This window comes from Pleurodeles waltl, chromosome 10 (genome assembly GCF_031143425.1).
Source record: "Pleurodeles waltl isolate 20211129_DDA chromosome 10, aPleWal1.hap1.20221129, whole genome shotgun sequence".
NCBI classification, from domain to species: domain Eukaryota; kingdom Metazoa; phylum Chordata; class Amphibia; order Caudata; family Salamandridae; genus Pleurodeles; species Pleurodeles waltl.
In genome coordinates this window covers 666,659,585-666,676,044 of record NC_090449.1, presented here as the reverse complement: position 1 = coordinate 666,676,044, position 16,460 = coordinate 666,659,585, and positions in this window count along the sequence as shown.

The window sequence follows — 16,460 nt, the reverse complement described above, 5'->3', positions numbered from 1 at the left end:
TTTGGAATGTCGGTCCCACCCTGGGTTCCTCGTTACTCAGTGCCCTCTCCCATGCATTCTTTAAGGAGGGATCGTCCCTCTGGCTCTGTCTAAAGTCTCCAGCTACCATATATACCTTGCCTATGGCTCCTGTGGTTGTCTTGTTGCTCCCATAGGCTTTTTCCCAGTATTGTTGTCTCTGGATCCGTTTCTGCCTTTTACTTAAGTGATCCTTGGATGGCTGGATTTCGGCTACATCCGGGTCGTATGGTACTTCGTCCCACCATTTTTTTAACATATGTTCCTCCCCTGCTTTACTCAACAATTTAGTAAAGGCAGTATAATCTGTCCCAATGATAATGTCCTCTTTGAGGTGTGGTAACACCCCCACCCTGAGGCTTTCCTCTTCACCCCTCCACTGAAACTTAATTGTAGCCATCGGATAATAGGCTTGGTCCCCATGGACACAGGCGATTAAGACATGGGTCTGGGGTATGTTTTGTCTCGGCTCCACCAGGTCTTTATGTATAAAGCTCTGACTGCAACCTGAGTCTACCAATGCTATCCTCTCTCTTCCATTGAGTAGGATTGGGAGGATATATGTAGGTTTTGTTTCTCCTACCCAGAACACCCTCCCTTTGGTGACCCCGATTTCCATTGGTTCTTCCATATCATTTTGCTTGTGCGGGCAATACCGCGCGATGCGAACCCATTCTGAACAATGATAACATTGAGGTCCGGTTGCAGGAAGTGGGGTTTGGAGCGGATGTGGTACACGCACTCGTTCAGGATCATGGGAACCCGGTGGTCGTGGGTTGAGTCCTTTTCCTATATTAGAACGCACAGGGGAGGGAACCGGGTGTCGACTGGGGTTGGCCTTAAAGTCGGGGCTCCTATGAAAGGCGCAAGTCAGTTCGATAGCCGTTTCATTGCTTAAGCCGGGGTGTTGGCGAACCCAATTCCGGGTGGAAGTGGGTAAGGCATCCAAAAACTGCTCTAATACTATGAGCTCAAACATCTCCTCACGAGACCTTTCCGTGGGATGCAACCATTGCCCAGCCGCATGTTGGACCCTATAACAAAGCGTACGGGGGCTTTCCGGAATGAGCCACTTCATGTGTCTGAACCGTGACCGATAACTCTCGCTGTCCAGTACTACCCTTTCTAATATGGTCTTTTTGGTATCTTTATAGGGAAGAGTACCGGTAGGATTTATGGCTTGGTATGCTGTTTGTAACTGTCCTGTTAATAGTGGCGCAATGTATTGACCCCATTTTTCTTCAGGCCAACTGGCAGAATTAGCTACCCTCTCGAAATTCAGGAATAAGGAGTCCGGATCGTCTTGGTCCTGAAACTTTTGTAGCACACTACCCGGTACATTGGGGTGTACCTTTGTATGAGCGATGGTCTCTGTTAGTTTACTTAGTGCAGTCTCATGAACGAGTTGGTTGTTCGCCATGATTGTGGTCTGACTTTTAAGGGCGGTTTGTAAGGCCTCACGCTCCTCTTTAGCATCCTTCATCTGCTGCTCCCACATCAACTGGAGATGACGTTGTCCCTCCGCCAGCTGGGCTATAACATCCGCCATGGTGGGCTTTTCCTCCATTTTTGCTTGAGAGGGGTCGTCCTATATCCCACTTCTGACATCACTTTGTAACAGGTTGGCCGATCGAATACACCAGACTGCCCGTTTTGAGTGATACGTAAAGTGCTTTTATTACTCTTTATACAAGTTCAACAGGGTTGTGGGAGTTTGGCTTGTAGGTAAGTATTGGTGAGTCTCTTCGTCCTTCTGGAGTCTCTTCGTCCTTCTGCCCAATAATCTCGTCTTCTTCTTTCTTCCTCTTCCAGAGGCCTCGCGGGAAGCGTGTGGGGATAGAAGAAGAAATAGGTGTGGTAAGTGTTTGTTTATCCTTCTTTATTTCTTTCCTCTCTATTACTCCTATTCACTCTTCTGTCTTTAATACGTGGTTTTTCTCTATTTTTGAGCTTCCTCCACTCTCTGTCCTTTTAGCCTATTGGTTATGCCTGTGGTCACTTAGTTTCCCCTTTATTATCCCTCTGTCCTGGGGCTGGCGGGCTTCTTTCTTTTCTTTTCTATTTTCTCACTTGTATTCGTCTTATTTCCTCTCCTTTTCTTGGTCTGCTCTACCTGTGGTATATACGTCTCGCTACTGTTCTTTCCTTCCTTCATCTTAGGTCGGTTTTGTTTTCTCTTCCCTCTCTTATTGTTTCCTACGCTTATCTCCTTGTGTTTCTATGTGCGCCTCATTCCTGTGCTACTGTTTATGTGATTCCTCACGCCCATTCCCCCTTTTGTGCAATACCCGTGATTTTCCTTTCCCCGTCCTCCTCCCTCTTCCCGCTCCTTCCTCCCATTCCCGAGTTCCCGTACCTGGGTTGGCCATGCTTCTCCTGAAGCGTGGCGGGCTCATTCGTAAGCTCCTCGGGGCCCGCGCTCCTCTTCACGATGTCGGGTCCACACGAATCCTGACTCCGGCTCCTCTCCAGGCTGTCAAAGCCAAGTCCTGGCGTCTTCCAGATCTTTCTCGTTCCTCTGCTGTTCGTCTCTCGATTCACTCTCCGGCTCCTTCGTTCTCCACCACTGAATCCTTCCTCCTCTTTCCTGAGTGGGTGGTCCCACTCCTTTAACTGCCTCCGAGACGCGCGGTTCTGGCAGGGAGCCAATCGAGAGAGCAGCTCCCTGGGACGCTTACGTGCTGTTGATGGCAGTGACAGCACAAGTCCTCCTGGTGTGTGGGTCGGCCCGGTCCGACCCGTCACACACCTCTTCTCCGGTGTCTTCGGCTGGGGGATCTGTGGGGATGTAAATGCAGTGTTATTGTTTCTGCGCGTGACATCATGTGCATGGGTATGTTGTCCTCTATGGTTGATGTTGCCCTGGCAGATTAGCCTTTGTGTGAGTTGCTATTTGGTGGGCGAGGTGATTCTCTCCAGTGTGCATGCAGTGGTGATATGTGTCCATGCAGGTCTGTGAGGGGTGTCCATGCATTGGTGTTACATGCAGGGCTTGGTATTGGGATGAGTGGGTTGTGATGGTGGGGTATGTGGGAGGTGGTGATGTGATGGGAGTGAGGGTAAGGGTGGGGGTTTGTGATGGCATGCAGGTGGGGGGGTGATAGTAATGGAGATTTGACTTACCAGAGTCCAGTCCTCCTGCTACTTCTGCCAGGCCCTCAGGATGCATGATTGCCAAGACTTGCTCCTCCCATGTTGTTAGTTGTGGTGGAGGAGGTGGGTGTCCACCGCCAGTCCTCTGTACAACTAGTTGGTGTCTTGCTGCTGTGGAATGCACCTTCCCCCGTAGGTCGTTCCACTTCTTCCTGATGTCATCCCTTGTTCTTGGGTGCTGTCCCACGGCGTTGACCCTGTCCACGATTCTCTGCCATAGCTCCATCTTCCTAGCAATGGATGTCTGCTTCACCTGTGCTCCAAATAGCTGTGGCTCTACCTGGATGATTTCCTCCACCATGATCCTTAGCTCCTCCTCAGAGAACCTGTAGTGTCGTTGTGGTGCCATGGGTGTAATGTGAGTGGCATGGGTGAGCGTGTTTGGGGTGATGAGTTAGGTTGTGTGATCTAAGGTGCGTGGATGGTGTATGGGTGATGGTGCTATCTGGCTCTGGTTGTGTGGGTGCTCTTGCTGTATCTCTCTCTGGTGGCAATTATTTCTAGTCATAAAGGGTTTTGGGTAGTGTGGGTGTGTGTTTTATATTGGTGTGGGTGTGGTGTGTGTATGGGTGTCAGGTGTGTAGTTTGTCCAATGTGGTGGTGTTTTGTTTGTGTGTGTGTGTGTGTATTTTGAGCGCGGTGGTATGTACCACCAATGGTTTATCACTATTGAATGTCCGCCGCAGTGATTCGTGGGTCATAATATTGTGGGCGTAGTTCTGTTGGCGTAACGGTGTGGGTTTTGATACTGCCACTTTATCACTGACTTTTGGGCTGGCGGACTTGTGTGTGTGGCTTTATAGTGATGAATTGCTATGTGTGTGTCATAATATGCTTGGCGGTTATCCACTGCGGCTGCGGTATGTTGGCAGTAGTCGGCATGGCGGTAAGCGTAACTTACTGCCAATGTCATAATGAGGGCCAGAATCTTAAATTGTTGGCGGTGGATCTGCCTGGTATTAAGTTGGACTGGTCTGATCTGATCAGCCCAGGCAGTAATGGGGGCAATATCTTGGCCAAAATGTTATTGTCCACATTAATCAAAGAAAGTGGGCGACATGATTCACAAACATCTGGCCGTTTTGAGTAGAGCTGTCACCATGGCTTTTCTAAGGGATACGGGCATAATCTGCATCTCAAATACCACCCTGTATACTTCTAGTAAGAATAGGACTAGTTCTTCAGCAGTCGTTTTATAACACTCAGTTGAAAAACTATTACTTCCAGGAGTTAAGGCATTTTTCATGCCCTTGATCATCTCTTTTAGCTCTTCATTTGTTACAGGAACAGTAAGTAGTTTGTGTTCCAGCCAACCTAATGTCTTTACTAAATATGTGCGGATATCCAGAGGATCTAAATCTGCCCTGGCATAGTAGCTAATGAACTCTTTCTGTATTTCATTTGTACCATATAAAATAAGTCCATCTTCTGTCTCGGTGTTCTGCTTTCCTTCTCTTATCTTATGATGGAGCTTAGAAAACCTCTCTGGAATGCACTTCTTAGTTTAAAGAAGACATTTATTGTTATTATTACTTCACCACGAGGTTCCTGGAAGACGAAATTAGTAGGTTGGAAGCACACGTTTAAAATTAGTCGCAGCAATGAAAGCAAAATATATCAAAGTACTTCTCAGTTGCAATGCACACAGCAAATACATGTGATTATATTATAGCATAACTTCAAAGCAAAGCATAAAAGTCAAAATTGCATCACCATAGGGCCTATAACTCTGCTTCATCTTTCTGGGGCCTGCAAGTTGATGACTCCGGGTCAACTGCGAGAAAGAGATTTTCTACCCAAACGGGGTCAGGCAACTGACATCCATTACTGTCTGAAGTCAAGATATTTCTCCTCTTGCTGTTGCCCAGGGCCATCGTTCCAAAAACGTGCCCCCTCCTCTCAGACTCGGGAAGGCAAGCCTTTGGAGACTGGCCAGATCTCCTAGACCCCTCCTCTTCCCAAGGCTGAGCAGAAAGGAAAACACCAAATGTACGCTCTCTTATCAGCTAGACTTTGGTGTGAAAAACACAGCTTGGTCTATCATGTGGAAAAACACAGCTTGGAAAAACACAGCTCCTCTGCAATGTCTCAACTGCAATGTCTGACTCTACGTTAAAGCCAGTAGGCATCTAACCTAAATACCAAATGTAATGTCTAACTCCACGTTAAAGCCAATAGGCAGCTAACCTAAATACTGAATGTAATGTCTCATGCCATGTTAAAGCCAATAGGCAGCTAAACTGAATACAGAATGTAATGGCTAATGCCACGTTAAAGCCAATAGGCAGCTAAACTGAATACAATATGTAATGTACTACTTGTGAACATTGAGCAACTAATATGCGCAGTGGTGAAACACAAAGTCATTGGTCAAACACAATTAATAGCATAACACTCCACCCTATGACCAATTAATTTTTGTTTTCATACCTCTTATTTCAAACAAAAACAAAAAACAAAAACATCAAAAAAAAACATTATAAGCAAATCAGATTTGAATGATAAAAGCAGTCACTGTAAAGCAATGGAAGTGGATTAACATATTGATCTCATAACCTTTCAAATCAGATACATCTACAATGAAAAGACTGAAACTTATATACTGTGAGTGGGATAATAACTGATTGAACAGTGTCTCTAAAATAGCAAATTGACGTAGCATGAGCTCTACTCATGTAAAGGTACACGGTCCACCTGAAAAGTTTGCTGGAATGTAAGCGAAAGTCAGAGTTCCACACGTAAAAAACACAGACAGTTAACTGGTAAGGTTGCTTAGTTCCAGTGGAAGAATGTAATCAAACAAGTTGACAAACTTTATATTGATCCCAGGTAGAACTTGAACTGAAGGCGCCAGTTGCACAAAATGGATCCATGGGGTTTGTACTTTAATCAATCAGGTTCAGGTTGGGTCCCTCCCCCGACCCCACACGCACACACCCGAAGGGAGACCACACAGCACACTCATGGTCAGTGGCGAGTCATGGTAGGATCTGCAAAAGAAAAAAGTATGACTTTTCTTGCAAATAACATTTGTCATCTGAAATGTGCCCTTCTTCCCTTCCTTTTTTTATAATCTTGGGGCCCTTTTTTTATAATTTCTGCAGGTTCTGGGGGTCATTTGGGGATTCAGTCCACACGTTAGCACTGAGGTTTCTATCTGCTGCACCACAGCTTCTCTTTCGTTGCACTGTCAGAAGGGCTGGGGCAGACTCCTTCTTTACCAAACCTCCGTTCACTGCACTTTTGACAAGTTGGGCAATTCTGTCTCCAATCTGTATGAATAAATCAGATTATTTTCTATTTATCAGCATAATTTTGATTTCTCCTTGGTAATCTGCAGCAATCACTCCCCCTAAAACCTGATCAATTTGCCATATCTGTCCTGGTAACTTTCCTCTCCCCAACTGATCTCTGACTGTTTGTGGGACAGATTGCTGTTGTGTGTGCTGACAAATAGGACAGTGCAAAATCACAGTTTTTATCAAATCTATGGGAATGTGCATCTTTCTAATCTCTGCACACCGGTAAGTGGCTTTTTCTCCCAGATGTCCACATTTCTGGTGCACCCAATTAGCCATCCCCACTATGTCAGAATTCTGGGTAGACACTTCAGACTCTGATTTTTTCTCTTTAACATCTGCAAGGGAATGGAACCAGTTATGTACAAGCCATGTGGAAAACCAAATGGCTAAACCATTGGCAGTGAACCAAGAATCAGTGTAAAAATTACACATCTCAAGCAGCTCTTGCTTTAAAGTCTAACACAGATTGTACAACTCTATTCCTTCTCCTGTGGTAGACAACAACTTTTCAGTCAATGAATCATTAGTCAAACAAACATGTTTTTTATCCTCAGGGGACACGAATACAAATGGTGCACTCAATTTCACTGGTGACTCTTTTACCTGTGGTACTCCTTGCACCCTCTCCACATCCTGAAAAGGGGCTTGTGACACCTGTTAATGTAGGGCTGCAGTGACTCTAGCCCTGTCTTGCATGTACCAGATCCAGTGTATGATACTAGCCTCCTGTGCCTGTCCTGAACTGTGAGAGTTAGGTGAACTCATCACCCACTGCATGCTTGATATTTCAGGTTTCAGAATTACATTATCATTTAATGTCATTTGCTCAGTATCCACTAGAGCCCAATAACAAGTCAAAAGCTTACTCCAAAGCTCCAGGGGCACTTTTGTCCTCCTCTGTTCCTTATTTACATGTAAATCAGTGTTTCCCTCTTGCACTGTGCAGAAACCTAAAGTCTGAATTATTTAATTTGCCAAATCAAAAGCGCCCATCTGCTCATGTTTTTTCCTAGTTACTTTGTACCAAAGTGTTAAGATTTCACTCAGATGAGGGCTATACTGTTTCCAAAAATCAAACAAGCTCATGAAACTCTGTGTCTCTTGCTTAGTGCAAATAGCAAGAAACTCTAAAATCTCTTGTTTTACTTGTGACAACATCTGTCTATTTTCTGGGTTCCACTGAATTCCAAGCAACTGCACATTTTGCGACAGTGCTGCTGCCTTGTCTGAATTAATTTTAAACATCGTATTTTGCAAAAGCGGTCTGAAAATAACATTCCTAACTCTGTTCTCAGTGTTATCTGTTAAGGAATGCACTTCAACTGCCAAAAACTGTGGGCTGCTCTGCAGATCTGTGCTCTGCTCACACTGGCCCACACCTGTTTTAACCTCCTCATTACTGGAATGGGAAAAGTCAGATTCTACTAAAACAGCAGTTTCATTGATTTCAGCATTATCTTGCAATAATGTGTTCTGGCTAATTTGCTCACGTAAATTCTTATTTTCATGTTCTAACTGTCTACATCTCTCCTGCATTTTTCTGTAAGCAGACAAAAGTATCCAAACCCTTCTGTCAAGAACAAAAGGAACATCATTTCTTTCAAAAGGCACATTTTTTAAATGTGCTTCCAAGCACTCATCCCAAGACTCACACAGTCCTGATAAACAAGAAAACATGTTTCTCACAGCACCATAAGGCAGTTTAACTTCACATGCATTTTCAAACATGGTCTGCCGTGCTTCTTTAATTCTCTAAACAACAAAAAACAATTACACTTTTAAATAGTGCACTTCCAATCTCTTACTCCGACTCTCAAGACTGACGACTCACGCCAAAATGTCCTGCTTTCCTTCTCTTATCTTATGACCGAGCTTACAAAACCTCTCTGGAATGCACTTCTTAGTTTAAAGAAGACATTTATTATTACAATTACTTCACCATGAGGTTCCTGAAAGACGAAATTAGTAGGTTGGAAGCACACGTTTAAAAGTAGTCACAGCAATGAAAGCTAAATATATCAAAGTACTTCTCAGTTGCAATGTACACAGCAAATACATGTGATTATATTATAGCATAACTTCAAAGCAAAGCATAAAAGTCAAAATTGCATCACCATAGGGCCTATAACTCTGCTTCATCTTTCTGGGGCCTGCAAGTTGATGACTCCGGGTCAACTGCGAGAAAGAGATTTTCTACCCAAACGGGGTCAGGCAACTGACGTCCATTCCTGTCTGAAGTCAAGATATTTCTCCTCTTGCTGTTGCCCAGGGCCATCGTTCCAAAAACGTGCCCCCTCCTCTCAGACTCGGGAAAGGAAGGCAAGCCTTTGGAGACTGGCCAGATCTCCTAGACCCCTCCTCTTCCCAAGGCTGAGCAGAAAGGAAAACACCAAATGTACGCTCTCTTATCAGCTAGACTTTCGTGTGAAAAACACAGCTTGGTCTATCATGTGGAAAAACACAGCTTGAAAAAACACAGCTCATCTGCAATGTCGCAACTGCAATGTCTAACTCCACGTAAAAGCCAGTAGGCAGCTAACCTAAATACCGATATGTAATGTCTAACTCCACGTTAAAGCCAATAGGCAGCTAACCTAAATACTAAATGTAATGTCTAAAGCCATGTTAAAGCCAATAGGCAGCTAAACTGAATACAGAATGTAATGGCTAATGCCACGTTAAAGCCAATAGGCAGCTAAATTGAATACAATATGTAATGTGCTACTGGTGAACATTGAGCAACTAATATGCGCAGTGGTGAAACACAAAGTCATTGGTCAAACACAATTAATAGCATAACACTCAGTCATGACTAAGGGCCTCATTAAAACTTCAGCGGTCTTTTTGTAAGACCGCAAAAGCCGTTGCAGGCAACAGACCGCTGGTGCTGGCGGTCTATTGCCTGCCATATTAGGAGTCCTTGGAGGACTTCTGCCCATTTATGGGCGGAAGTCCGACTCCGAAGAGGCGTTTGCATCGCCAGTACTGCCACGTCAGCAAGACTCCGTTTGCCGTATTGCAAGCCATAATACAGCTTGGCAGAGTCCTGCTTCCATGGTGGTGTTGGCGGTGCAAGACCGCCATGACACATCCCCTCTCGGGTGACCTCCTCAACGGAGAAGGTGAGTGGTCGTCATAAGGTGAGAGGAGGGTGTCTGTGTGTGTTGGTGCGTGTGTGCGTGTATGCAGAGGGGGAGGAGGGCAGTGAATGCGTGTGTGTATCCGATTGAATGTGAATGTGTGTGTGTATGAGGGTGTCTGAGTGCTTGTGTGCGAGCCAGTAGGGGTGTGTGCCTGCATGTTTGCGAGTGAGTGGGGGTGTCAGTGTGAATGTATGCGTATGCCAAGGGGTGTCTATGTGAATGCATTTGTGCATGAAGCGGTGGGGTGGTGTTTGTAAGTGTGTGGATGGGTGGTGGGGGATGTGCATGTGTGTGGAAGTGTGTGGGTGCGTGTGCTGGTGACACGTATGGGGATTCCTTTTGCCGGGTGCGTTTCTGCCAGGTTTTTCGTGGCGGAGTGACTGCCACGGAAAGCCTGGCGGTCTGCAGCCCTGTAATCCGGCTGGCAGGCTGAGGCCCGCCGCCCGGTTGGAGGTGCTCACCGCCGGCCATGGTGGTGCGACCGCACCATCGTACCAGGCGGCATTGTGAAGGTTTTGCATCTGCCAAGCCCCACAACTCATGATGTGGCGGTCTTTACCGCCGGGTCCACAACGGTAAGACTGCCACGGCGAGGCTGGCGGTAGGCCCTAAATCTGGTGCACCATGGATGCCTTATCATACTGGCAAGCAAGCAACCTGGGCACACCCCTGTTAAAAATTCCTAGCAGCTGTATAATTCCCAAGAAAATTAATTTCCTCTCTCAGCTGCATCTCTGAACTCCACCAGTTTCACGTTAGGAGCTGTCTGTACTGTCACTTATTCACAAACTACTGGTCGCACTTCTAAATCCCATATTTAAGTTTCAAGCTATTTACGTTTGCCACTGGATGTTTTAAGAATGCTGTGCCCTTTCACCATGCACTTTTGCCCTAATACCTTGTTTGCTTCCTATAATATCTCAATTGTGCCCTGATTGATTGCAAAATAATTAAGAATCACTTGTCTGATTTCATCTTTAAATAAAAGGTTGAGCAAGGTGGTGGGTTGTAGGCTCAATAGTCTCTGCAGCCACGTAACAGAGGCGGTTTTCAGAGCAAATGTCATCGGGGAATTGTCTGAGGGATGAGGGCAGGTGGTCAATAGAGTCTATCCAACCAGCAACACCCCTTCTGCTCAACCAGTAATCCATCATAGCCGGGGACCTATGTACCGAAGAATGGAAAGTGTACACTTGGATCTTGGATGCACAGTGGGTCAAGTAGATTGAACTGTGCTATTATGTCGGTCCATGTAGTGTTTACTTCTCTGTGTCTACCCACCCCACCACCAGCTGTATCAAGCTCCGGTTGTAACATACGATTATGGTCTCCACCCCATATCATTTGAATTTGATGGGCAGTCTATCATCTCCTTTTGGATTGCTTAAAATGCTTTACATTTGGCCTGCATAATATATTCACTATTGCTAGTTGGTGTGTCCCAAGCAGCCCTACCGAAGGACACATTATACACCTTCACCTGCAATCATAATAAAGGGTCTAAACTGAGTTCCATATTTTATTAACAACGCTGGTCCTCTCAAATAAGTAGAGTATGCAGAGAAATATCAATAAGCAGCCCAGTTGCAAGCAAACTGTGTAGGGCGGCCAGGTTCCAAATGGGTATCCAAAATAAGGCAATATCTTGCTCATGCCTGTCTAAATGGATTAATAGCAATCTTGCCTTGCGATAGTTATTAATACCAAGTCATACGTTTTAGTATGCTGTCTTTAGTGTATGCATTTTTGCTGTTCAGTGTTCTCATGCTGCCATATTGTCTTTCAGTAGTTTACACCTGGTTGTTTTGGGCGTAACCATTAGCCTTTTTACAAATATCTGTAACACACGATGATCCCCATCAAACTCCCCTACCTGACCCCCCACAAACACGCGCACACACCCACACCCACACACACACACACACATATATATTGAATCCTGACTTTTCGAAGAAGGTATAAATGACTAAACCTCAATTAGTTGCACACTTGCACCTGAAGGGTGACATCAGTTTTCATTGACACCCCCACCCCTCCCCCAGCTTGTAAGTTCAGGTACAGCCTCTTTAAATTCTTTCCTACTGCTGGAGCACGTTATGTATGCCTCGTTCTCCCCTCAGCTGCCACACTGTTATTTTTCAGTAAGGCAAGATCTGTAAACTGAATGAACTCAGATGCTTGTAAGGGCCGTGATGACTGTTTCAGATTATTTCTAGCTGGTGTTAGAGCAGGTGTTTTAACCAGAAATTATTAATGAGTGCTTATGTAGTTTGAATAATAAATTTTGTAGAAAATGAATAACGTAGAAAAATAATGCACACGTTTGAACATGTGACCTCGAAGAATGGCCATCAGTGTTCACAAAATGTACTAATTGATGATTAATACTTAGGAAATATTGAAAATGTATTAGATGAATGTAGTAATATGTCATATTAAGGGTTACGAAGTATGCTCTAGCTTATTAATTGTAGGCCTTAACTTAGCGAGTGTCTTGGCCTAGTTTGCCAGGCATCATTCTGAAGCTGTATTTCTTAGTGATTAATAAAAAACGATGACAGGGTGAATTAAACTGTGAAATGTTCATTGTCTTGTTAAAAGTGCTTAACAGAAGCTTTTTGTGAGAACCGACTAACAGGACACTGACTGGAGCTGAAGATACAACAATATTGTTACCTGACAAGGATGTTAAGGAAATCATAAAGTGAACCAATCAACTTCATGAGAAGAGTGAAATATTAGAATTTACAGATTTGGTATAGACCTATTATTGGGTAGAGTACAAACGCAAGATTAACTGACCATGAGGGAATTAGGGGATAGTTTAGGTGACTTTGATATAACAACGTGACAGAGGAGAATTATTCAGATGAGATTAGACCAGATTTCAAGACTTTGGGAGAGAAGAGACTTTAGAGAAGAGATTCGAGTTTCATTCTGTCATTGGGCTCATACTCTCTGACTGAGAGCCTGATGCTTTGCTGATCATTCGATGACCTGAGGACGAAGTCTGATTCTGCTTTGCTGACCCATACCGTGGATAGGTAGATATGAGGAAACATGACTGTTATGCTTTCTATGCCTCTTCTTTCTAGGTACCAACTGCGCTGTCTTGATAGATCCATAGCTAGATTTTTTTCCTAAATTTATGTTCTAAATTGTTTTGCATAAAGCCCAACATGCTGATGCAAATCTGAATTAGTTGAGGGCACTCAATTGACTGATGAATTACAGGGACTAATGATTGACAAGTTATTTTGCTGAATTCTATGTACATTATATCTTGATTGCAACTGATTCTGCTATTAATTTGCATTGTAGCACTAGAATGTGTTGTAGTTCAAGCTTTGATTAGATTGAGTTTCTTCCGCCGCTTTGGACAGCCAGTGTTGTTCATATATGTGTTTCATTTGATTTTGAGATTAATCCACATGACTTTATTATTGTTAATATAGGGAAATAAACATTCTAAACTTTTACCAAAGGTGTGGTTATTCATGGCTGAAAGATCATGGTGCGTGATATTTACTGACTCCATTGATTATTGATTTATTGATTATTAATGATTATTGATTATTAGGCATTGATTATTGGTTCATGTACTGGAGATATGGTAAGAACGTAAACAAGTCAAAAGGTTCATTGACCGATTTGCGTCCCCTTGTAAGTTTACTTATTAAGGTCTGAAGCACTAACACTGGCTGCATGGACAATGTGGACCCCAGTCCCCTTTCAGTACCTTCATTAATGTTTGTCATGTGGTATGTTTCAAACAATATTTTGGCAGCAGGCTTAGCCACCACAGCCTCCCTCCCACAGCTGATTTAACAGGAGGCTAGGTCGGATTGAGCTGGGGGCTGAAACAGGCCCAACTGACCACACCAAGAAGTTCACCTCACACATCCATTGTCACTTGCCTCTCGTCCACGACTAAGCTAGGGACTCTCCTCCCAACAGTCAAACACTCGTTTTATCATAATGGTGGCACGAACAGCTGTCATAATCTGTCTCCAATGGCCGCTTCAATGGGAGGCTGGGTCGGGCCAACACTGGAGGTGACACAGGCCTGAGTGAACACAACAGGTCCCAGCGCTGCCCCCTCACTGCCCACATGGAAATCGAGGCTCGCTCCTCCCAGCAATTTCCGCGGCATCCAGTGAAAGCGCTGAGCTTGTGGCAGTTATTCAGCAACCCCCGGGTACATTTGTCCACGTAGACTGCACACAACTCAAGGGAGCCTGTTTTTTTGCCCCCGGCCCAATCCTCTGGCAAAGTTTAGCACACCATAGCCACAGCAAGAACCTGCAGGGCCAGTGGCGGTATTTGTATTTATAGATTGGCATGTTTTACTTTCTGGTAGCTGACAATTGTTCCTCCAGCTGCTACATGTTTCAGGATGCAGCTATCTTGTTTGATGCCCTCTAGCGCCCCCAATAATAATGCACATTTAATTTTGAAAATATGATTTCTAACTTTTTTTAAAAGTATATATAAAAAGGGTTTTTTTCCCTTTTAATTTTCCAGGCAATAATTTAGATAGCCTGTGGGCCTTGATAAACACTAAAAAAAGCGCTGCCGTAATACAGGTTTATGTCTCTCCTTATGGAGAACAGGAAAAGCCCTTCTAAAAGGTTCAAGAGATGGTGATGGGAAACTATGTGAGGTGTCTAGGTGTACTCCTCTGCCTGGTTCTGGAGGTTTTGATCTCTCTGAGGAATACATGCAATTTTGATTACCCCTTTGTACTCTCCAGAATTTTCTTTCTTCCTGGTCATCTCCAAAATGTGAGGCGGGACAGGTTCTAGTCCCTGAAACCACTCACACGAGTAGAATGCTGAACTTTCTTCATTATTTAGGAGGCTATGTGATAATCTTTAGAATCCTATGGAAAACTAAATGCCAAGCACTAGTTATGTTTGTTTAAACAGCTACAATTCCACACTCCTCCTTGTAAGGCTATTATCAAAGAAATTATAGATTTTCTACAAGGAAATGGAAGAATCCAGAGAAGACAGATCTTTCAGATTTTTTATCTCGCTTATATTCTTTGGCAAAGGATGGATTGGAAACTCATCCCTCTAATAAAATTGAGCTGATGTTGGCTCATCAAGCAGGTAAGTCCACAGTTAATGGTGAAGGGGTCCTAGTGGTAGACCTCGTAGATCGTAAAGTGGGGGCATCTTGAGAATGAGTTTTTCAGGGTTAAAAATTGCTTTAAGCGCAGCAATATATACGGCCTATACTTCCCAATCTCCGGTAAAGGATTTTCAGGATTGACTTTCACCATTCAGTAAGGAGTAGAGTGTTCTGACTAATTTACGAATATTCAAACGCAAGCTATGATTTCTAATGTGGCTGCCCAGCAACAGATTTAACTGAGGGATTAGAAAACAGAAGAGGCTCAGAATTCAGGTCAACTCCATATGCCATTTCCTTGAAATAAATTGTTTTGAGACCTATTAGAGGACGTGCCATGCAGGGCTTTCAAAATTAAAAGCATGCACAACTGTTCTGAGCTCAAATTAAGCCAGATCTCCATCGAAGTGCATCAACAAGAAGGGGCCAATTTCAGTTTCAGACTAATCAGCCCTCTTCTGTCAGGGGTCAGAAATGTAAATCCACCCCTCCTCCTCTGCCAAAGCCCACAAAGCGATCCTGACTATCCTTAACTTCCAGTGGAGGGCACCTCTGTGTTTTTCTACAGAAATGGCAAGACTTTCGAGGAAATCCCTCAAGGCCTGGGTCTGGTTCATTACACTTACTCAGGAGTTCCCGAGCTTGGCTCTGGCTCAAGATATATCTAAACTATTAATGAAAAAGGCAATATGTCCTGTTCTAAAGAGACAAAAAGGAAAGGTATTCTATTCCAATGTTTTCCTGGCCCAGAAATCTTTGGTAAAATACAGATTGATAATCAATCTAAAGAAGCTGGATGTGTTTCTGGAAAAGACCCGCTTAAAAATGGAGACTCTTCAACAAATAATTCCTCTTGTAGGTCCAGGAGAATGGATGTCAGCATTGGACTTAAGTGATGCCTATCTTCACATCCCAGTATATCCTCCTTAGCAAAACTTCCTTTGATTTTACATGGAGGTTTATCACTGGCAATTTTACAAACTTTCTTTTGGACACACTTCCTCTCTGAAGGCGTTTACAACAGACATAGTACCAATTGTAGCCATTCTGCACATCAGAAGAATAGTAATTCACTCCTACTTAGATGATTGGCCTATCCATTCTCTCTCAAAACCTGTTCTTCAAGATCATAATAGCATATTTTGTCACACATTTGAGGCTAAGAGACTTTTGAGAAATTGGGAGAAGTTTCACCTCATACCCACCAAGAATCTGGAATGTTTCTGTGTTAGACCTGACATCCTTAGGGTGGTCTCCCCCTCAACCTTTTGCCTGCTTACCTCCTATTTTCGCTGATTCTTTTTGTTGGCATTAGGACTCTGTGCACTTTACTACTGCTGACCAGTGCTAAAGTGCGTGTGCTTCTCCTCTAAACATGGTAACATTGGTGTATACACAATTGGCATATCTTGTAAAGTGGCATACCATATACCCAGGTCCTGTACATTAAATGCTACTAGCAGGACTGTGCCTCCCAGTTAAGTGGCACTTTCAATGTGTCTTCGGCTGTCACTGCAGAACCTGTATGTGCAGCTTGACTGTCACCCAGACTTGGCATTTAAAATCCCTTGCTAAGTCTCAAACTTCCATTTTCTTAAACATAGGTCACTCCTAAGGTAGGGTCTAGGTAGCCTATGGGGCAGGGTGCTGTGTAAATATAAGGTAGGACATATACTTTTAGGTTTTGCATGTCATGGTAATGAAAAAC